Below are 23,259 nucleotides of genomic sequence, written 5' to 3'. Positions count from 1 at the left end.
TGTCCTCTGTTGTGTGTGTGTATGATGTGTGAATGTGGCCCACCCTATAAACGGATTTGTGGCAGTGTGGCGTGGGCAATGTTGCTCGCCTCCGTGACTTTGGTTCACAGGTGCCCACTGGGTAACGCGAAATGAGCAACAATTCTGGCATAGTATAGGCAAAGATTCAAATTCAGTGACTGCCCTTGGAGAAAAAAAAAATATTAGGGATATATACTGTAATACTGTTATTAATACCTATACGGTAAATAATACGTTTTTGATTTTATTTTCTAAATTAGGAGTTTAAGAGTATTGTTTTTATTATTATTACTGTTAGAATAACGTAATTATGCGTTATATTTTAGGATAAAGTTGCTTAAATTGGTGTCTGATCTTATTAACTGTCTTACAATTATTATTCTTTGGTGCAAATTACATTAATATACCGTTATGAATTACTGTTAAAGAGATTCGTTAAATGATTTAGAACTTAACTCATGCTTCATGCACAAAGTGATGAACGCAAAAATAGTATTTACGATACACATCAGTTTGTCTAGTAAGCAAAAATATTAAATTACAGTGGTGAACTCATTGAATTTGTTATAATGTGGCATAACTACCACTGTGAATATTAAATACCAATTCACTAGTATATAAGACATGTTAAATCAATACCTCTGGGGTTACTGGATTGGAGACCGATCGTTCTCTGATTCAGGTCAAAATTACGATCCGTGGATGAATGAATGGATGTATGAATGGATCCGCCTTATAAACAGGTGTGACGTATGATGTGGCTAAGTCGAATTCTTGGCCATAGATGGCGCCACTGAAAAACAAGAATCGCACACTCTGCCTTAAATTTGCTCGGTTTCACCAAGCAAGCTTGCCTGTGTGGCAAGTGGCATTAGAACCAACCAACCAACCATAAGACATGTTAACTTGATTCTATCTTGAGGTACCTTTTGATAGATGAAGGTTGACATAGTCGATTATCAAAATCCCCACATTGGTGACCCGGACGTGGATGGTCCACATTAATTAAATCTCCTCAATGACAATAAACTTTTAATTTTAAATGTCATTTCAAAGAATGATTACTTATAAAACGATTTATGTTCATTAATAGATCTTAATAGTAGCATAAGGGGGGGATATTTGAACATAGGAAGTGGTGGGTCAAGGGTTCTTTTCAGTACAGATTTTTTTACTTAAATATGTACAACTGTTTCATGCTAAGGAACATTAATTTTTACTAAGCAATCATCGGGGTTGGTGGGCGTCAGTGTACAGGGGGGCTTGGAACCCTCGTCTTCGAGAAACATTTCAAACTGCAGTCGGGAATCAAATGTTTTTAGCACATGGAATGCCATGGGGTCACCAGTGACCGGCACTGAGTTTGTTCGTAGCGCCACGGGTGTCACTGGTAGCCGGCGAAGCCAAGATTATTAGTAGAGCCCGGATTTTGATGACCTAAAAAATCCCAATTAATGCCCTTAAAAAGTGCAAAAAATGCCCTTAAAAAGTGCAAAAAATGCCCTTAAAAAGTGCGAAAAATGCGAAAATTTCGCTGAAAATGCCTTATGACATGATTTAAATAAATTAAAAATATTTAACTAAAACAATGTTTTACTCTTTAAAATTATTATGAGTCATTTCAAAAAATATAAAGCAATGCAATACTTGTTCTACGTTCATTAAAGTTTGAAAAATATGTTTTATATCCTAAAATAACAACAACAAAAAAGGAAAATATATTGACTCCAAAATATTTTCATTTTGTATAGAAACTTTAATGAATATAACAACTTCCATCTCATAATATTACTAAATATCAGAATTGCATTGGATTATTTAATTTTTGTTGTGGATATTTTGAAATGTAAACGAGCGTCTCCTGTCTGAAAGTAAATTTTTATACCTGGAGAAGCTTCTTTCAACGTCTACTGATGTTATTGGTGCGTACTTGAAAAAGACGGTCTCACTTACTGACAATTCTTCTGCAATTTGAAAAGATGCTGCTTCACCTGTTAATATCCTAGAGATTTTCTTCACTGTTTGGAAGCCAGTGTAATAATAAAAAAATGATAGAAAAAATAATAAAAATTGGAAAAAATTAACAAAAAATTGGAAAAATGTCTTAAAATGCAAAATAAACCAAAAAATTTCATGAAAAATGCCCTATAAATCTAAAAAAATGCTCGAAAGGACAAAAAATTTTCAAAAATGTAAAAAATGCAAAAAAATGCAAATGTCATCAAAATCCGGGCCTTAATTATTAGAAACACATAATTCGAGTAAATTTTTAATTTTTTAAAATATTATTATCGTTACTAAAACGGAGTGAAGAAATTAATGCAATATAGGGCACACAAGAATAGTTTTATTTATATACACAGAGATGCCAACTTGTTCCGGACAGCGAATAAATATTTTCTAGTGGTAGTTTATTAATTGTGATTCTTGGTTTAATAAATTCAATTTAGTCGATTTTAATTCACCACTATTTCTAAACAATTCGTAGGCTTATATAACTCCCCTCTTTGTTTAGATATGTCATGCTAAACCTTTAAAAAAAACTAGCAAAATCTGTCTATTATTTGCAAATTTAGTTTGTAGTTATTTACCGTTTGGCCAGACGAGCAAACCATGTAAAATTAGTGTGGCATTCAAAATGTTAATACAATAAAGAAAATTTGAGATTTTTTAACTGAAAAGTTTTTAGTCTTGGTGAAACAATCTGTTTATTTTGTCAAGAAATGAAATTGATTACGAAACAATCGTGGGAGTTGGTGAGCAAAGCGAGAAGGGGGCGGAGGTCCTTAGTAACTAATCAAATATAAAACAAATGTTTCAAAAATATTGTTTGACTAAATCATTTAGAATGTAAAATGCTGATAAAAGAATAAAATTAATATCTGTCAACTTTTCAGCATCTTCAAATCTGTTTTTTTTTTTTTTTTTTTTTCGATTAAGTTAATGTTTAAATGATGACTTTAGGCACTCCTTCGTGAGTTTTAAAATCTTTAGGAAGAAATCTCAAATATATTTTAAATTAAGTTTTCTAACTTACTTATGTTGATTGAAAATAATTAATCTTAGTCGTTGAATAAGTGGGAGTTCAAATTATCATAAATCCTATTACGTTTTTATTAATGGATTTTATAATAATATTTACAGCGGAAGTGCTTGGATATTACTCAAAGTAGATAAATGATATAGTTAATTATTTTTATATTAATAGAAAATTTTCTCGTAATGAAAAATTTGGTATGTTTTCAGAGTTTATGGTGTTATTTTTGAATTAACGTTAGATACTTTTGACGATATTATGATGTTCACGTAATTTTAAATGTCAATATTTACGTAATACATTGTCCTAATCTTGATAATCGAATGATCAGAGATGTCGTAAAGAATTATTGGTTTTTCGGTTTTGAAGGGTTTTTGGTTTTGAATTGGTTTTTAGAATTATTGGTTTCCTTCATTATTGGTTTTTCGAAATTAATTCCATTTTTCCCTAATTCCGTTATCTTTTTTTTATTTCTTCTCTTTTTATGAATTGTGAATTTTTTGTTCCATGCAATTTATTATTATTTATTTATTTGTGTAATACTGTAACTTTTTTTTGCTTTTTTAAAGATGGTTGACCCATTGTCTGTGGAATATAGTTGAGAAAAATATACCAAAAATGAAAAAAAAAATTCTCTTTAATTTTGTTCGTTATTATAATCAAAATATTAAGAATAGATTAAAAAAAAAAATAAACGAAATAACCGATATATTAGATATTTTCTCTTGTATGGTAAATGTTAATGAATTACAGTAATTATTGGTAGAAATATAGCAAAATAAATCAAATGACGTAATTGTCAAAATAAATATAATAAGCTATTATAACAATATTATTATTTATATCAAATATTTATTCTATTATATTATAAGTTACATTATATTATAAGTTATTCAGGTTTTTTCCGCCCTGTACATCTCTATATTTCATGCATAATTCTGTCAAGTTTGTTTTATAAATTTATAATACTAATCACGAAAGATTATTTTTACGAATGGTCTAACTAAATGTATTGTGTCAATAATTTAAAATTTTTACATCGTATCCCCCCACGGCATAAAGACATGAAAATACATGAGAACACACATGAAAATTTAGATAATTACTTTAAATTTACTGTAAGAGGAAATAATGTGCTTCATGTTACGCTCTGTCAAACGTGAATTCAATTAAATTTCTATCTTTTAAAAATAAAATTAAGATATATTCATTAAAATTTTTATAATACTTAAAATAGAGCTTGATGGGTCAAAGGATAGAGCAATCGCCTCCCAATGTGGTTGACCCATGCCATGATTAAATCACAGCGGTGTTGATACGATTTCTGCTCCCGGTTGGCACCTCTTACAGGGCTGACGAAAAATTTTCAGGGGTTCCCTTGTCTTCTGGATTGGGTTCAAATTACAAGACTAGGGAGTTGAATGTTGATAGTCGTAAACGGAGAATTGGATCATCGGTTCAATACCAGTTATAAAATAAAATAGAAACACCTAAATTAAATGTATTCATCTAATTATCGTTTTAAATATTTTATTATTTCATGTGTTTAGTCATAACAATAGGGCGTATATTGGTTTTATCGATGAATCACAAATCATTGAAATTCCTTTAAATTACAAAATCAAATATTTATAAATTTTTAAATATAAAAAAAAAATCATGCTACTTTTTTGGATTTTATATTTTAGTACAAATATAACTTTAATAATCTAGAAGTTTTTTTAGAAACTATTATACTTTTTTATAATTAAAAGATATAAAAAAAAATGGTTTTACGCGTAATTAAAGCATCAGAAAAAAATATAAATTTGACACCCGTGTCCCAGTCCCCCCCCCCAAAAAAAAAAAAATTTAAGAATGTGGAAAGCGATAAACTGTTACGTTGAGAGTGATAAGGTTGATAATGTTGAGAGCGAAAAGGATTGGAAATACATAATTACATTATCTTAAAGAAGATGTATTAGAGTTATATTAGAGACAGTGTAAAGAGATGTCTCGTAAAGAAGAAAGTATATTTATTTAGTTTACAAAGCAGTATCGGATTTATGAGATCATCTGATGTTTGATAGAATTAAATACAAATAAGAATTTGCTAGAATATAGAAACTAACAAATGACTAATACTTTATTATATTTTTTTAAAAAAATTGCCTCAAAAACAAGTTTATAAAAGTTTAACTGCATTGGAAAATCACTGCAATTATCTTTAAAAATTTCTTTTTTTAAATTAATTTTTTTGACACCGTAATAAACAAAACCATATATTTTAAGATCTTCTTTAAACTTGTTACCACAAATGTTTGAAATATGTCATGAAAAAAAAAAGAAAACGGGATAATAAAAGTTTGTCTTGCTTTGAATGAACTCGAAAATTTAATTTTTCACATGATTTTCGTTTATTAGAACGAAAGTTAGAAATAAACAAACGTTAACCATAAAACTATTCTACTATAACTACCACGCTCTTTATTTATCTAACTTACATTAGTACTTTGTAAATTAGTAATCAAATTTTTTCTTCTAAATTATATTCTTAGCATTAACTGTCTAATAAATTATGCTATGCTTATCCATTTCAACAAAATTCTATGCATAGTCGCTTAATTTTTACGTGAATTCTTTAGGCTATTAATTTAAGCTTAAACGATGGCAATGTAGTATAACGCGATGGCGCTTATTTGGAAGAAAGTTTTTGATACAAATGACCTGAATATTGAAATAAAAAAGTGCTGTGATAACTCAAAAGATATCTTACCGTTTTTCTCCTCTTCCTAAAACTATGGATATAGAGCAGATCTTTAAACATCTTGTGTCTACAGCGGCCAAACCTAAAATGTTACTCAATATCTGTTTTAGATATAATAAATAAATAAAAAAATTTAATACTATGTCAAACACCAACGACTGGCTTCGAATATTGATCGAAAATCTACTTAGAATTCGACGAAGATACAGCACCTCGCAATCAGCGGATAAAATCCAATTACAGGCTTAGAGAACGCTAAGTCTTAAAACAACTAAACTCGTCAAACGCGCTGGTGAAAGTTTCCCCTCTTTATACTTTCATAATATCATCTCTATAAAACTCAATTACCACCTTTTAAACCGCAGTTTAAGTTATTTTTATAGTGGCTCGCTTAACCGGGGTCAATCCTTTGGCTTTATGTAGGGAGTTCACGTACTGAGCCCTGAAGTTGTGCCCAGAATTCTATTATACCTTATTGTTCTTTTTTTTATTTTAATATTCTCCCCCGTACGAGATATTCTACTCGCTATGTCGATCTATCTGACCGTTCGCCAATATGTGCAAAACGTGATATGTTGAAATGTATGTTAGCGGAGCTTTCGATTTCACTGTAAGATGGCTACTGGTTTTTTTTATAGCATCACGTTTTCAGATGGCGGCTAGAGACTGCTTCTTTTTGTTGCTTCTTTGGGTTGAGATTTTTCTCGTCTGCTGTTACGCCCGGGCACGTAGCGAGGAAGTCGGCTTGCACCAGGAAATATCTACGTGAGTACATTTTTGAGGACTTGGTGGTCCTTGGTAAAGAGATTATGTCTAGGAGAAAGTCTTTTGTGTTATATTATTGCGGTAAAGACACAAAAGGACAATGATAAGTTGTGGTATACGCTTTCGGATTAGAGATACTATATGGCAGTGAACAATTATTATGGACGATATTTGTTACAGTTTTCCATTACGGCTACGTGAGTGGCTTACAACTCGCATATTCTTTTGACATTCCTATCAAGGTTAAGATGCATATATTTCAGAACTTTTTCTTAATGCTTATTGATATGTTATTCAGATTCATGACAATTTCATAACATATTCATCACGTTAAAAAGAAATCCATTAAATATTTTTAAATTAGAAACCTTAGACGAGGCTGGTCCGGTAACAGGTTTAACAAAATCAAATTATTCTGATTTCAATCAAATAGTATTCGACGCGAATCAGAATCATCAAAGTGATTGCAATAAAATTTTATAGGTCCTTAAATCATTTTTTATAGTTTCTGGGGATATTTATTTTATATAGCGAAATAGTAATTAAATTTACTGAAATGCACCATATATTTCTCTAACTCTTTATTATTAAGAAACTTAGTCTATCATTTGACTTTATTTGCGATTTTACTATAAGTGATTTGCTTTATCAAAGGCGCACGTTTTTGTTTAAAATAGGTGGCTAAATTTACTTTCCTTAAAAGCAGTTCGCGTAAAAATAAATTTAATTATTTTGGCAATTATTTCATTGTTTTTTAACATCGGAATATATTTCTTATACTTTTAATTTCGCTTCTAATTACGTTTAAGTTTAGTTTGTCTATGGCAAGAACTCTCAAATCACACCTCTTAAACCGTCTTTTGAACAATGGTAAGTTCCACCGTTTTTATTACTATTATTATTATTTTGTCTTGAAGCGTGCTACCTGGTTTTAGCATAAAACTTCATTTAAACTATCACTATCATCAAACTATCATTTTAATGTAAAACTTTATAAACTATCATTTTTGACGTTTTTATCCCAAAGATGCCTATAAAACTAGTGCTTTTATTTTATTAAATACAAGCCGCTCCCAACGGTCAACCGATCTTCTTTTTAAAAAAAGACAGAATTTTAAGTTTTTCGAGATTCAAAATCATACAGTAAAAATTCAAAACAGCTATATAAAAATCAGAACAGAGCAAAATGAGTAAATATAATAAACTCATACTGCACAAGTAAGAGTGAATTTAATTTTTGTCTCATACATGTTCTTATGGTACCGCAGTGAAATTGTAATTGAAATATTTAGCAAAACGTTAAAAAAAGTAATAATAATTATCTCAATGATGCCTTTGAGAGCAAACCGTACACTCATTTTCTTTTATTATTGCATCAAGACAATAAATTTCATTTAAAAGGGTAAAGATCCGATTATTAAATCATAAGTTATTTAGGGTAGAAAGTTTTTTTTTCTTTGTGCACTGTACCTTTGGGGCGATTATCCACTGTTGACACACATCTTCTACTTATTATAATGACCATACGTTGATTTTTTTTTCTGAGTTATCACCCACACAAACGTATTAACCAAAACTAATGAGTATAAATTTTAATATCATGGTACATTTTCCCCCTTAAGTAATTCTATATTGGCTTCCAATAATTTCTACACTGGTGTCATTATTTTTGTAGCCCAATTAAAGTTTAGCAACATTCATTAATTATCGCTATGAATAATATTCACAATATTTTTATATTAAATGCATCAATGTGTCTTATCTGTAGCAGTAACTTTTTTTAAATTAGAACTTGATGTTGTTTTACTTGTTGGCTAACTTGGCTTCAAGGCACCAATGACTGATTAGCACTGATTTCCTTTTAGGTTTTTTAGGTTTATAAATCTATGATATATTCATTCAAAGTATAATGATATAAAGTTTAAAAATTTGTTGTTGTTGTTTCTAATGCGACTTGCCACGCTAGCAAGCCTGCTTGGTGAAACCGAGCAAATTTAAGGCAGAGGATGCGTTTATTGCTTTTTAGTGGCGCCATCTATGGCCAAGAATTCGTCTTTAGCCACACACACACGTCACACCCGTTTATAGGGCGGATCCATTCATACATCCATTCATTCATCCACAGACCGTAATTTTTGACCTGGATAAGAGAACGATCGATCTCCAATCCAGTACCCAAAGGAGTTATTGATTTGTTATGGGAACATGGAGGACTTTGCCACTCGACAGATTTAACGTGCATCAGTCACCATTTACTACACGGGGAGTCTTCGGCCGGCGTGGTTTGACCCCACGAACTCTCGGACATGGACCCAGCGTCCTACCGACCAGGCTATCCCGGCCTAAAGTTTAAAAATTTAAAATTTGTTATCAAACAAAGATGTTAAAACGATTACTATAAAATTTTTTAGCACTCGAATTTAATAAATTTAAGGGATTTGAAATTTAAATGCCTTTTAGAAGAATAAGAATAATTATATTTAAGTTAAACAGTATAATCGGGGGGATATAATCTTTTTATCAATTTTCGATAACTTATGTCAGTTTGCATTTTGTTGATACTAGTTTTACTTCTGCACTTAAACTATGCGTTTAGCGAGCTTGTAGGATATTTAACTTCTAGGGTATTTCACTTCTAGATATTTAACTTTCTTGGATAATCTATCGAGAAATAACACTAAGAAACAGTTTGATGTAATTATTACAATATTTTACTATTATTCTATATCTTACCATTCATTACTATATTTTTTTTTATCTAAACTACACTAATTCACAATAATTAAAAAAAAAAAAAAACTTAAGACGAACACTAGAATTATGCGAAACTATGAACACGTTAATTTTGTAAGGTGTGTGGGGCTAGTAGTTATCGAAAATGTCAACCTTCATCTATGAAAGTGTACCCCAACAGAGAATTTAGTTAACATGTCTTATATACTAGGGAATTGGAATTATATTTTTGTAGTGGTAGATACGCTACAGTACTCCCCCACCAGAATTATATCTGTGATAGAATTCGATGAACGGATACCACTAGTTGATTCATTGCTGTTTTGTGCGAAGCCGGGAGAGCTGGATTAAGATCACCGTACTTTTTGAGTGCTGATTGTGAGAGCTGTATTAGGTTCACGGTAGTAGTCTCTTCTGTGTAGCCATTAGCAGTCGAGTGTATACGTTGTGTGTGATCGAGACTGAGAAGCAACAGCGTGAGAAGGATAATGTCCCACTCACAAGTAGCAAGTCAACTGTTCAATGTGGACCATCCATCAAAGTAGGCATGTCCACATCTCGTCCGGGTCACCAATGTGGGGAGAAGGTTATCGACGACAATGTCAACCTTCATTTATAAAAAGGTACCCCAACATAGAATCTAGTTAACATGTCCTATATACTATGGAATTGGTGGTGTATGTACACTACATTTTTGTAGAGGTAGTATGCTATTTTTGTAGTGGTATATACACTGCAGGTGTAACAAAGGAACCACCCCAACCTTCACCTATAAAATGTTCTGTCAAAGAGACTCTTTTCGAATATAAAAGAAATATATGTCTCCAAAGTATCAACTTATTTCTTATAATAAATTTAATTTTATCAAATAAATTTAAACAGCAAATAAATTTAATTTTTTTCACGCTGCTGTCTTTTGGATAAATCGATATCATTCAATAAAATATATTTTTAACACAGAAATAAATGTTCCATTTCGAAAGCCCTTTTATGAATTATTTTCCAATAAAATACTTAATAAAATTAGAATTGCTAAAAAAGAACATTTAAGGTAACGACAAAATCTCAAAAGTATTAAAAATAATGCCATTTTATCGAATCGGCAAAGCTGTAACATCATGTTAACAGTTGCGCCAATGCGTCGTTCGTGAGTCATTTCATTAAAGACATATTTGCTCTCTAAATATAAAACTCGAATAATTCAGCTTGAAATTTTAGTTTATTGCTTTTTCAGCAATATATAAAGGTAATACTATCACATCTGAAATCACATTTTGAATAAAAGTAAGTTCCACCATTTTTTTTCTTTTGTCGTGAAGCCGTTTACCTGGTTTTAGTGCAAAACTTTTAAACAATCATTTTTGACTTTCTTATCCCAAAGATCATTTATAAAACTAATGCTTTTATTTTATTAAATACAAGCCGCTCCCAACGATCAATCGATCTGTTTTTTAAAAAAGACAGAATTTTAAGTTTTTCTATATTCAAAATCACATAGTAAAAAATCAAAACAGTATGTAAATATAATAAAATCATATTTCTGAGGTGAGAGATGATTTAATTTTTGTCTCTTGCATGCTTACGGTATCGCAGTGAAATTTTAATTGAAATATTTAGTGCAACATTTGTTGACATTAAAATAACAATAATAATTATCTCAACGATGCCTTTGAGGGCTAGCTGTACACTCATTTGCTTTTATTAATTCTGCAAGACAATAAATTTCATTTGAAAGGATAAAGATCTGATCATTAGAACAAAAGTTACTTAGGGTAATCAGTTTTTTTTTCGCACTGTGCCTTTGGGGTAATTATCCGCTGTTGGTACCCATCTTCTCATCTTCCACTTATAGGTTATAGTAACCATACGTTGATAGAGTTGCCACTCAGACAAACATCATTACCCTCATCATAACCATGCGTTGATAGAGTTACCACTCACGCAAACATCATTACCCTCATCATAACCATGCGTTGATAGAGTTACCACTCACACAAACATCATTACCCTCATCATAACCATACGTTGATAGAGGTACCACTCACGCGAACATCATTGCCCAGACTAATAATCCTTATTTTTGTAGCCCTAATAAAGTTCAGCAACATTCATTAATTATCGCTATGAATAATATTCACAATATTGTTATATTAAATGCATCAATGTGCCTTATTTGTAGCAGTAACTTTTTTAAAATTAGAACTTGATGTTGTTTTACTTGTTGACGAACTTTGCTTCAAGGCACCAATAACTGATTAGCACTGATTTCTTTTTAGATTTTTTAAATTTATAAATTTATGATGTATTTATTCAAAGTATATTGATATAAAGTGTGAGAGTTTAAAATTCGCTATCAAAAGAAGATGTGGGAACGATTGCTGTAAAATTTTTTAGTATTCGAATTTAAATTTTAAGGGCTTTGAAATTCAGACGAATAAGAATAATTATATTTATGTTATGCAGTATCACTGACGGGGAAATGTAATCTTTTTCACAATCTTCGATAATTTATGTCAGTTTGGATATTTGTTTCTACCAGTTTTTCTTCTGCATTTAAAATATGCGTTTAGCAAGCTTGCTGGATATTTGATTTTTATTTTTTTACTGTTTTTGTCTGTTTCTATTTTTTAAAATATTTTGTAAACATGTTATTTCTCTGGTCGCTCATGTCTTAACAGTTTTCATCTTAGAAATTTCTTATTTTTGATACTGTGTTCGAATCACATATTGCCGGAAAAAGGTGATTGAGAATTTGCTAGCTGCAGGAAGAAAAAAAAAAACGATTCAAATCTGTGATCCCATTCTCAAGCTATTAGTAAACTTACATTCAGACAGACTGTTGCTTTTACATGTAAAAAGAAGAAAAAAAACCAAATCCCCTCAAATGTTTTCAAACTATCTATAGTGCCCCAAACTTTGACCGCAAGAATTTTGGGCATGGTTTATCGAATCTTACGGAAGAAATTACTTCTATTACAATAATATCCTTCGCGTGAATTTAAACAGAGGAACGTAAATTTATTATATCATCATTAACTTTTTATCAATCATTGTGATTATTTTATCCCTCATACTATAATTTTCAAGTTCCTTTACTTTTCATATTATCAAAATTATTAATTATTTTAATTACGTTATAATTGGAAATCTTATTTATTACTATTTATTTTAACCATCTTAATATTATAATTTTAAAAACATATATAATTGAGCCATCTTATTTATTACCATTTATTCTAACCATCTTAATATTATAATTTTAAAAACATTTATAATTGAGCCATCTTATTTATTACCATTTATTCTAACCATCTTAATATTATAATTTTAAAAACATATATAATTGAGCCATCTTATTTATTACCATTTATTCTAACCATCTTAATATTATAATTTTAAAAACATATATAATTGAGCCATCTTATTTATTACCATTTATTCTAACCATCTTAATATTATAATTTTAAAAACATATATAATTGAGCCATCTTATTTATTACCATTTATTCTAACCATCTTAATATTATAATTTCAAAAACATATATAATTGAGCCATCTTATTTATTACTATTTATTCTAACCATCTTAATATTATAATTTCAAAAACATATATAATTGAGCCATCTTATTTATTACCATTTATTCTAACCATCTTGATCAAAAAATGATTGATGGTTTCTAAGTTTTTATATAATTTTTTCTTTTAACAGGGCGCAATTCTAGTCTTAACTGAGCAGCCCCAGTTAAGTATTCTATTTGTCTACGTAAACCATCGGGGTACTTTCTCCTGACCTTTTCCATTTCATTTTAAACTTCTTCTGCGCATTATAATAGGGGGCGTTGGTTTTTCAGTTTTTAGTGTTTTCTTTTCCTCTACTTGCTTTTGAAGTTGATGCTTGACCTGTGACTTAGTGAGTTTTTCTGATGATTTTGATTGATTTTCTTTTCTTAATTTGTTAATTATTTTGAATGTATCCTGTTTTTCCTGGACCTCTATACAGAACCATCGGGGTACTGAGGGAGATTTTTCAAGCATTTGCTTATTCCTCAAATAGAAATGGTTTTGTTTTTAATGGCTACCGAGGCCGGTACCCCCTGAAGACGTCGACTTCGGTGGTCATATTTTTATTTTTATTTCATTCGTTTCTTGTATAATTGAGCCATCTTATTTATTACCATTTATTCTAACCATCTTAATATTATAATTTTAAAAACATATAAGCAAATTGGCACAGCTATTTTTAGACTCTAATATATAACTTTATTTGCATTTGTAATGTATTAGACAATGACAATTTGTATTTGTATTGTATTAGATATATTAAATGACATTTTCGGCAATACAACCATTACTTATTTTTATAAGTCCAATTATTATTAATTTTACCAATCGTATTATCCTTTAATATTTTTTTTCTTTTTTCCAACATCCGCTGTTACGATGACGTCGATTGTCAACAAATAGCCCTAGAAAATGAAGAGATATGATAAAAGCATGGCTTAAGAATAAGTTTCCATAGAGTAAGGGACCAGTAAAAAAGGTTGAAACATTAGGGCAGTTTTTGAGGAGGTCACCAACCATATGAATTCGATGGCAGTTAAGGCAATCAGCTGAATCATTTACTTCTATCAGAAGTAAACGATTATCACTAAGTCTAGCAATCTTATTATTGCAATAACAAGATAGATTGCTATAATAAGATAGATTGCGATTAATATATCGATAATATATCGATTAAAATATCGATATTTAGATTATAATAAGATAATCGATTGCTACAATAAGATTGCTAAGTCTAGCATTCTTATTAAAGCAATCTTATAATCTAATTTATTCAAACAATTTTAGAGTTATATATTTTATCAATCATATTACTATTTTTTTACAATAGTATTATTATTTAGTTCATCAATCGTATAAAACTTTTTATCAATTCTATTATTATTTATTTTATCAATAGTAGTAGTATTTATTTCATCAATTATATTATTATTTATTTTATCAATTCAATTAGTATTCATTCTATCATTTCTATTATCGTGTTTGCATCAATTGTAGTCAGGCCCTCAATGAACTGATAGTAAGACACGGTTCCCAGTAGAACAACGAAGTCAAGCATTATTGACTGCGGTCAGTGTTGACCACTTTGATCAGGCTACGAAGGGAAAAAGGGTATGCGGTATCGGTCCTCGTTAAACTCATCTACCGCGGAGTGTTCGACTTCGCGTGCAGCTCTTCGGACTGCCGAAGCGGGGAGCCATCCCCTTAGCAGAGGATCAGAATTGTAACGACATGCCTTCGGATCATCCTCAGGGATGTTTCCCACACAATCGCCAATAGCCCATTGTGCAGCTCTAGTGCTACGTAAATAAACAACAAACAAACAATATAGCGCGACTTTGAGGAGAACTCCCCCAGACCGAAAGTCTGGGGCTGTTTGCTGCTATGGTAACAAGTGGGAACACATTTCTAATGGGGGGGAAATGGAGGAAAGAAGGTGTCGATTGGCTTACTCACGAGGACCTATGCTAAGATAAAGACAAAACTATTCACCACACACCCCTATTCGAAGTGACCTCTCCTCGTAACCATAGTACCAGCCACGACGCGAGACGGGTGTCAGGAGGAGTTCTCTTGACAGCTTATTTAAAAATATTATTATAATTTATTTGAATAATCATCAACTTACTTGTTATTCATACTTTAGGCATTTTATTGCTTAATCACTTTTCAATGTTTGTTGTTGCTAAGAGCTACATTAGTTTACATTTTTACAGATCATTGCTGTGGTATTTAGAAAGAAAAAATGAAGACAATGCTTCGATACATATTGTTCTTGACTCTTACAATTTTATGTTTTGTGGTAGCCACTGACGCTTTATATTATAATCCATTAGATAATCAAGTTCATCGTAGAACTCTGCCAACCCCAAAAGATATTGGATCCGTAAGTAACATTTACCACCAATTTATTTACAATTCACATTTACCATATACTATTAATTTTTCTCGCAACTTGTAGTTTCTTATAACTCTAACTTTTGTCGTCGCACACTTATTAATTAAATTTTGTTGGTGTAATTTTTTTTAAAATTTATTAACATTTTATGTAACATATTAAGAATCATCAGCCAAAAAACTGTAACTAAGGGTCTTTTAATGAAAATTTTGCTTCATGGAACTTATAACGTTTTCAGGAAATGCATTCTGCGAATGATACTTAATTTTGTTGCTTACTTCCGTTTAAAATGCAACTTATCTCATTGTTACACATTTATTTCATTTGCTTAAAACTTGCTAAATTATTAAGAGTATTTCATAATCAAGATTTTCAAATATCATCGCTTTTAAAATATATTTCAGTGAGGAGACCGGCCTGTGTAGGGGGCAGGGAACTGTCCTTGCAACAGAAAGGTTCTGGGTTCGAATCCCGGGCAAAGCATGGATGTTCTTTCCTTCTCTGTACTATCTGTCCATACTGTGGGAGCGACGTTGGCCCACCTCTTGGCCAAAGAATACCTAAGGTCCACCTAATATGGTGCCCCTGAAAGAGAGGTCAACAAAATAGCCCTGTAGATGCCTGAATTGACGGATGTTAACACAGGCAGGCACTAGAAAATATATATATATATATATATATATATATATATATATATATATATATATATTTTAAAAATATCTACTTCTCCCAATTATAAACGCAAGAAAAATTTGTGTTTGAAATTGCTGAATGTTAGATATTTTTTTAAAACTGCGAACATCTTCTAAACCACTTTTTGAAAATTTGATTTCTCATCAATTATCCAAACAATTTCGCTCAAATTTTGTATTTTGCCATACAAAATTACAGTCGTTAAAATTATTGTAAAAAATTGTATACCTTAGAATTCAAAAATTCTTTTCACCATTATTAATAAAAATAATGAGAAATAATAAATATTTGCTATTAGTTCAATTTTGCATGGAATTATCTTTGGGCAAACGAATTTAATGATTATAGGCAACAAAAAAAAAATTCAATTCGCTTAAAAATTTCTTGAGATATGGCAAAATACGTAAAAATAAAATTAACATTAAGAGAACCTAGGTTTGGACTGCTCTCCTGGGGGCCTCCTGATTGAGGCTATCCTCTATGTACTGTAGATCATATACTGAAGGTCATATATTGTACCTCTATATACTGCAGGCCAGGGATGGCGAACCAATGGGGCCCGTGCCATTTATGGCACGCGACACAATATTTTGGGCACTCCACCGATCACAATTGTTGTTACACTATGAATTGTTATTACACAAATGTTATTACGCTATGAAGCATATGTAACAATTAAATTAAAATTCACAAAAAACAAACAAAATATTAAACAATTATTAATAAAAAAATTAAAAATTAATGCTAAAAACAATTAATAACCGTAAAAAACAAGCTGACAGCAAATAACTAGCAAAAAAAAAATCAACAGTCCTGCTTAAACTAACATCTTAGAACCTAATATAAGTTATTGGTCATCTAATCTGCAACAAGTCACATGTTACTTTAAGTTGAATTACTTGTATAACTGAGACATTGCAAAATGTATTTTTTTTTCAATGTAAATAAAGAGTTCTGAGTTGATAGTATTTAGTATTATTATTTTCCCAATAATCACGAAGTCAAAATTATTTGACGGCACGTCTATGACCTCATTAAGCAATTTTTTAGAGAAAATGGCACGTTGGTGTATAAAGGTTCGCCACCCCTGCTGTAGGCCGTCAAAAAAAATTGAACGCTTGTTCAGAGATAATACGTTTCTGAGTTCGTAACTTAAAATAACGTTCGTTCTGATTAATTAGCATATTTGAGGTCTCACTCTCTCAAACCACTAAAATTCCGTCTTAATACGTGAAAATCCGGCCGTAAGATCAAAAGTTATTCAGAGTGGTCAATTTTGTTTTGCAAACTCTACATATTTCTTGTACATTGAATATATTTTCACTGTCATAAATAAAAATATTTTTTTTAAAATTAATTTCAGATTCATATTATTCATATCCCTACTGACTGACCAACTCACTAATAAAAAGGGAGATGCTGACGCCCATCCCTGTTAATACTGCAGCAACAAGTTTCCACTTTCCATTTATTAAGTGATGATTTCATAATATAATATATTTTTAGACATAATAAAATTCTAAATTTGTTTGTGTACGTTTATGTGTTGAGTTGCTGACATTGAAAATCTATCAAACATACCTTCATAGAATATCACCACCCGCACGTGGGAATCTTATAAACCAATTTCAATTTTTTGTTGAATTATCATTAGCAATATTTAAAATTTTCACCGGTTTAACAAATGCGGATAATTTTAATATTTATATATTTGAAAATGATAAAACAAACACTAAAAATGATAATAGTTATGTTTTAAATTATTTATTGCAAGCAAAAATGGTCCCGCAGTGGACTGATCGTTAAGACACGGCTCCCAGCAGATCACTGAAGTCAAGCATCACTGGTTACGGTCAGTGTGCGGGTGTGTGACCACTTGGATCAGCCTGCGTAGGGACCGAGGGTGTGCGGTATTAGTCCTCGTTAAACTGTTGTACCGTAAAGTGCTCGACTTCACGTGCAGGTCGTCGGGCTACCAAAGCGGGGGTGCCATCCCCTCTGCTGAGGATCAAAATTGTGATGGCATGTCTTCGGAACATCCTCAGGGATGTTTCCCAGACCGTCGCCAATAGCCCATTGTGCAGCTCTAGTGCGACGTAAATGAACAACAACAACAGCAAGCATTAATGATTGATTAGGTTGTCTGTTGAACAATAAAGAGTATGTTTATTTTGTGATAAAAGTAAATGATAAAAGCATGCTAATATAGCACAATTACACTATTAAGGAACTGAAAAATATTATAACCAAGTAAATGAGTATTTACATTTAAGAGTAAAAATTAATTTTTAAATTTACTTGACACGTTTAATTGCTAATTAAAATGAGCTTTTGATTTTCAATCAGCTTTATTTAATTTGTTTAAGCCTGGTTAAAATATTGGCTTGAATGACATTTTGAATTATATTTCATTATATTACGAAACGAATCGGAGATGCATTTTATACTCTGCCGATTTCTCATTTGGCATTCTATAGAATGCCTAGGAAATGTGTGAAATATAAATCGTTTCATGCAGTGCCTGCTGGTTTTAGGCATTATATACAATGCCAAGGCATTCTATACAATGCTGGATTTCGAACTTCGCCAGTAACACATAGACTGAGGGAAAAAAAGTCAAAACTTCCAGAATATGGTGAAATTTATACTCTTTCTGGCTTTATGGGAGCACCGGAAAAGCCCTCAATTTTTACTGAAGAATTGTGTTAAGGATATAGGTAAAATTAATCATAATGTGTAGTTTTATCATATGTGATTAAACTTGGTCAAATTTGGAAATTTTTTCATGATATTGCTTGAATACGGTAAATTTTTGGTTTTATTAACCAGAATTATGCGAGATATTTTTTTAACCAGAAATATTGCCATGCGTTACAGTAATGTTTCCAGAGTTTTCTTTTATCTCTGTGTTCCGTTAATCTAGATTGATTTTTTTAAGTAACTATTAGACTGTTTTTAATACTTAAAAATACCAAAATATATTTTTGCTTGCAATTTGAGAGCCAGGAAAAAAATATATAAAAGGGACAGAGGTGTCCCTTCTGCGTTAAAGGGTTAACAGTTTCCGAGCTTTATCGGTAACAGATGGTTGGGTAAGCGCATGCTTGGAATAAAATACGATTTGGTCGTATTTATTACAATAGGCAAGATGCTTTACACACATAACACGATAATTTTATTGTACTCACTCACTGAGAAAATATTATTCTTACAAATATACATTTAATAACAATCCAGGTTAATATTTTGAACTTTTCTGTTTTCTACCACCAATTATAACTGATTCGTAAATATTTTGAAAAATGTTGAAGGTTGCATGTGGGGAAAGTATGATCAATTTCTTTCTACTTGTTTTAAACAGACTCAGTAACATTAGAAATGTTGCAATATTTATCTGTTCCCTCCCTGCATTCACTTTTGAAGGCTTCGATCTTGAAAAGGCAACAATAAATCATTAATAATTAGTACCTTCATCCCATCATTTTTACGATCTTCTCAATCTTGGACTTAAAGAAAGGACATGGAATACATTTTCTTAAGTCTTTTGTTACATCACAGGTCGGTGAACAACTCAACTCGCCCCCCTGTATTTAATCCCCCCTTCCTCAATTTTTTTCCTGTTTTATTCTTAAGAACACAGGTGTGCCAAAGGGTATGTAAGTACTAGGTCTTAGCCTATTAACTAGTCCACCGGAACTGTTACTGTTTATACTCATTAGTAAATTCAGTCTTTTTTTTCTGTCTTTTTTTTAAAACATAAATAACGGAAATTTTATCCTTATATGATATTAGATAAGGGCTATTTTATGCTTAATGAAAGAACTAAGTGACCAAGCAGTTTTTCAAAATGCTTTTTGAATCGAAGCTATTTTTTTTAAATGAAAAATTTCCTTCTCCTTAGAAACCAATAGATTGTGAGAAGAAATTGTTTTTCAAACTTCAGCAGTTTTTACAAAAATAAGTAATTAGTAAAAACTAACAGCATTTCAGACATAAACAGTTAATACAAAAATCTATAGTTTATTTTGGAAAACAATTCCCTTTTAAAAATAGCTTTTGCATAAAAAAAAAAAAAGAAGAGGAAGAAAAAGTTTGTAAAAATAAACTGCCTTTCAAAGATAAACAATTTTTACAGGCATAAATAGTTTTGAATAGGAACTGCTTTTTAAAAATAAATAATTTTTGCGAATAAAAATTTTTCAACCAAGTAAAATTTTCAAATAAAAGTACTTTTTTTAAAAAAATTATTTTATCAATTCTTTTAATTTTAGGATAAGATTTGATTGGATATTTCCTTTTCCATCATGTCAATATTTTTTTTTCCTTCTGTTTCACAAAATATTTCTACCAGAATAATTTTTAGAACATTAAAAAATTTTATAAAAAAGTTTATTTTAAAAAACCACATTTTATAGGAAGTATTATCTTTTAAACTAGAAAACGGTTCATACAATAGTATTTCTAATTGAATTTTATTAAATTGCTTTTGTTTATAAAAATGTTCAAAAAATGGCTATTATAAGTTTTTCGTTTTTTATAGTTCTTCAAATCTAAATAAAATAATTAAAAACAGATACTGTGAGCACTGCATATTACATTTAAGGTGTTTGTAATGATTTAAAACCCTGAGGTCATCGTATTTACCATATTTATCGGATGCATGTCCAAAATGGATTCTCTTTCTCGAAATTCGGTAGCTTGCTTGGCAAGCACCCAATCCGTTATCGTCACGTCAAAAAAATTCACAGCAAAAACACCCTCCCTTATTACCACGATTTTATAACTTTTTTACATTAATTCCGAACAATCAGTTTAAATCTAACACTAATCAAAAAACAAACTTAATATCTTTTCATTCATTTAACGGCCTAATTTACTGTAATTCCGTGATCACCATACCCGATCACCCCATGTTAATGCAGAGTTAATGACACGTATGCAGAAGCGAGTGGTAAAGGCTGCCATTTGATTCTCCAAAACACCAAATCTTCACGCACAAGTTTGTGGAAAAGCATACCTGATTGGGGACGATGGCGCGAATTAGTATGCGCTTGGACACTCTGCGTAATGTTTCTGGGGGTCTTTAATCTACGTAGTTAGTGATTGATTTCAGAGTAGCGTGATATTAAGACGTTGCATCTTTTTTGTTCTGGAAAAGCAATCGGAAATATTATTTATTTCCTTCCCGCATTTAATACTCTGCAGTTTTCTGGAGAAAAAAATGCTGTTGCTGAGACAGGAAATTTTAACGCTTATAGTTTAATTGGATCATAAAATTTTATTTCGTAAACTGTTGGCAAATTATTTATATTTCTTCTGCAAATCTCACGTTAATAAAACATAGTACATTGAGAGAAAAAGATGGCAAAAAATACCGGGTACTACTTATAAGTCTGGTAAAAAGTACCTTGTACTATGAAATCAATCTCTATGTAGCTAGTGATTGATTTCATAGTAGCGTGATATTAGGACGTTGTATCTTTTGTTCTGGAAAAGCAATCGGAAATATTATTTTATTTCCTTCCCGCATTTATTGCTCTGCAGTTTTCTGGAGAAAACAATGCTGCTGCTTAGACAGGAAATTTTAACGCTTATTATTAAATTCGATCATAAAATTTTATTTCGTTAACTGTTGGCAAATTATTTATATTTCGTTCGTAAACCATCTCACGTTAAGAAAACGTGGTACACTGAGAAAAAAATATGGTCAAAACTATCATAATAGGGTAAAAAGTACCGTATAAGTATGGTAAAAAGTACCTTCTACTATAAAATCAATCACTACGTAGTTAGTGATTAATTTCATAGTAGTGTGATATTAGGACGTTGCATCCTTTGTTCTGGAAAAGCAATCGGAAATATTATTTCTTTCCTTCCCGCATCTAATACTCTGCAGTTTTCTGGAAAAAAAGAATGATGTTGCTTAGACAGGAAATATTAACGCTTATAGTTAAATTGGATCATGAAATTTTATTTCGTAAACTGTTGGCAAACTATCTATATTTCGTTTGTAAACCATCTCAAGTTACGAAAACATAGTACACTGAGAAATTTTTTTAATCAAAACTATCATAATATTTTAAAAAATACCGGTTACTGCGTATAAGTATGGTAAAAAGTGGTAAGTATAAGTATGATAAAAAGTACCCGGTACTACGTATAAGTACGGTAAAAAGTTGTACGTATAAGTATGGTAAAAAGTGCCGGGTACTGCGAAATCAATCACTACGTAGTTAGTGATTAATTTCATAGTAGCGTAATATTGAGTCGTTGCATCTTTTGTTCTGAAAAAGCAATCGGAAATATTATTTCTTTCCTTCCCGCATCCACTACTCTGCAGTTTTCTGGAAAAAAAGAATGATGTTGCTTAGACAGGAAATTTTAGCGCTTACAGTTAAATTGGATTATGAAATTTTATTTCGTAAGCTGTTGTTTCGTTGCTCTTGGGTTGTTGTTGGTGCTTGCAGAATTATACACATGCTAAAACTATGTTAAATGGCACGAAGTTAAAGAATAGTTAACCAATAAGAACTTCATTCGAAACAAATCCTTACTATTATTTATAATGCAAATATCATTCTCTTTTTACTAAATACAGTGAAACGTCGATTATCTGACAGCCGATTTACCGGATTGTTCAATTATCCGGATCGTTCAAGAATCGTGTGTTTTCCCCACCTTTTCCGAAAAATTCTTTTGTTTCTAACGAAGATGCTTCTTTATTTTCAAAATATTCCATAGTGGTCGATAAAAGGTTTCTTTTGTCCCCTTGGTGATCTTTAAAAGTACCTCACATTCGTTCCACACAGTTTCAATGTGGGTTATAAGTAACTTGGAAAAAGGTAAAAGTTTTTCAATAACATTTAGAAAAAATTTAAACTTTTGAACATGGTATTTTGCAATATGTCATAATAGGCACTACTAAAGTTGCTAATCCTAAGCCTGAGAAAATTGCGAAGGGAAGTTAATTTAAAAAATTCCTATAGTCATTTAATAAATTTGTCCAATTAACCGGATTTTTCGTTATCCGAATCAGCCTTGGTCCCGATTGGTCCGGATAATCGGCGCTCTATTGTATAATTGCAGTCGAACGGATAATTGCCGCTCTATTGCATTCAAGTTTGCAATTTTTTATTTTATTTTATGTGTTAATTTATTTGGATTGCTCATTATTAATTAACTTTAAAACCTGGTTCCAGAAATTTAGATGTTAAATTCTGTCTCCATATAGGTAGAATACATTTAACTACGAACAATTTAAAGTTTTTAAAAATATTTAATCCTGGAGCTCCATTCGAAAAAAT

General features: G+C 30.9%; 1 protein-coding gene across 7 annotated transcripts in view; it reads left to right on the top strand.

Annotated features, from left to right (window-relative positions):
- The window catches only part of LOC107444543 (uncharacterized), a 128,019-nt gene extending 110,528 nt beyond the window's left edge, over window positions 1-17,491 (top strand). For 2 of the 7 annotated variants that reach the window (XR_011637056.2, XR_011637060.2), the window contains exons 2-3: window positions 15,081-15,250; window positions 17,319-17,491. The gene's annotated coding sequence lies outside the window, so the exon portion shown is untranslated. Of the gene's footprint in view, window positions 1-6,551; window positions 6,570-7,420; window positions 7,440-10,522; window positions 10,587-13,195; window positions 13,214-13,919; window positions 13,938-15,080; window positions 15,251-17,318 lie in introns of those variants that run through there. The other 5 variants (XR_001584140.4, XR_001584141.5, XR_011637057.2 and 2 more) reach the window with 5 other exon arrangements.
- Window positions 17,492-23,259: the final 5,768 nt, after the last annotated feature.

This window comes from Parasteatoda tepidariorum, chromosome 4 (genome assembly GCF_982258835.1).
Source record: "Parasteatoda tepidariorum strain Cologne lab strain chromosome 4, Ptep-v5.0, whole genome shotgun sequence".
NCBI classification, from domain to species: Eukaryota; Metazoa; Arthropoda; class Arachnida; order Araneae; family Theridiidae; genus Parasteatoda; species Parasteatoda tepidariorum.
Note: the sequence above shows the minus strand (reverse complement) of the source record. Positions and strands in the feature narration are given on the sequence as shown.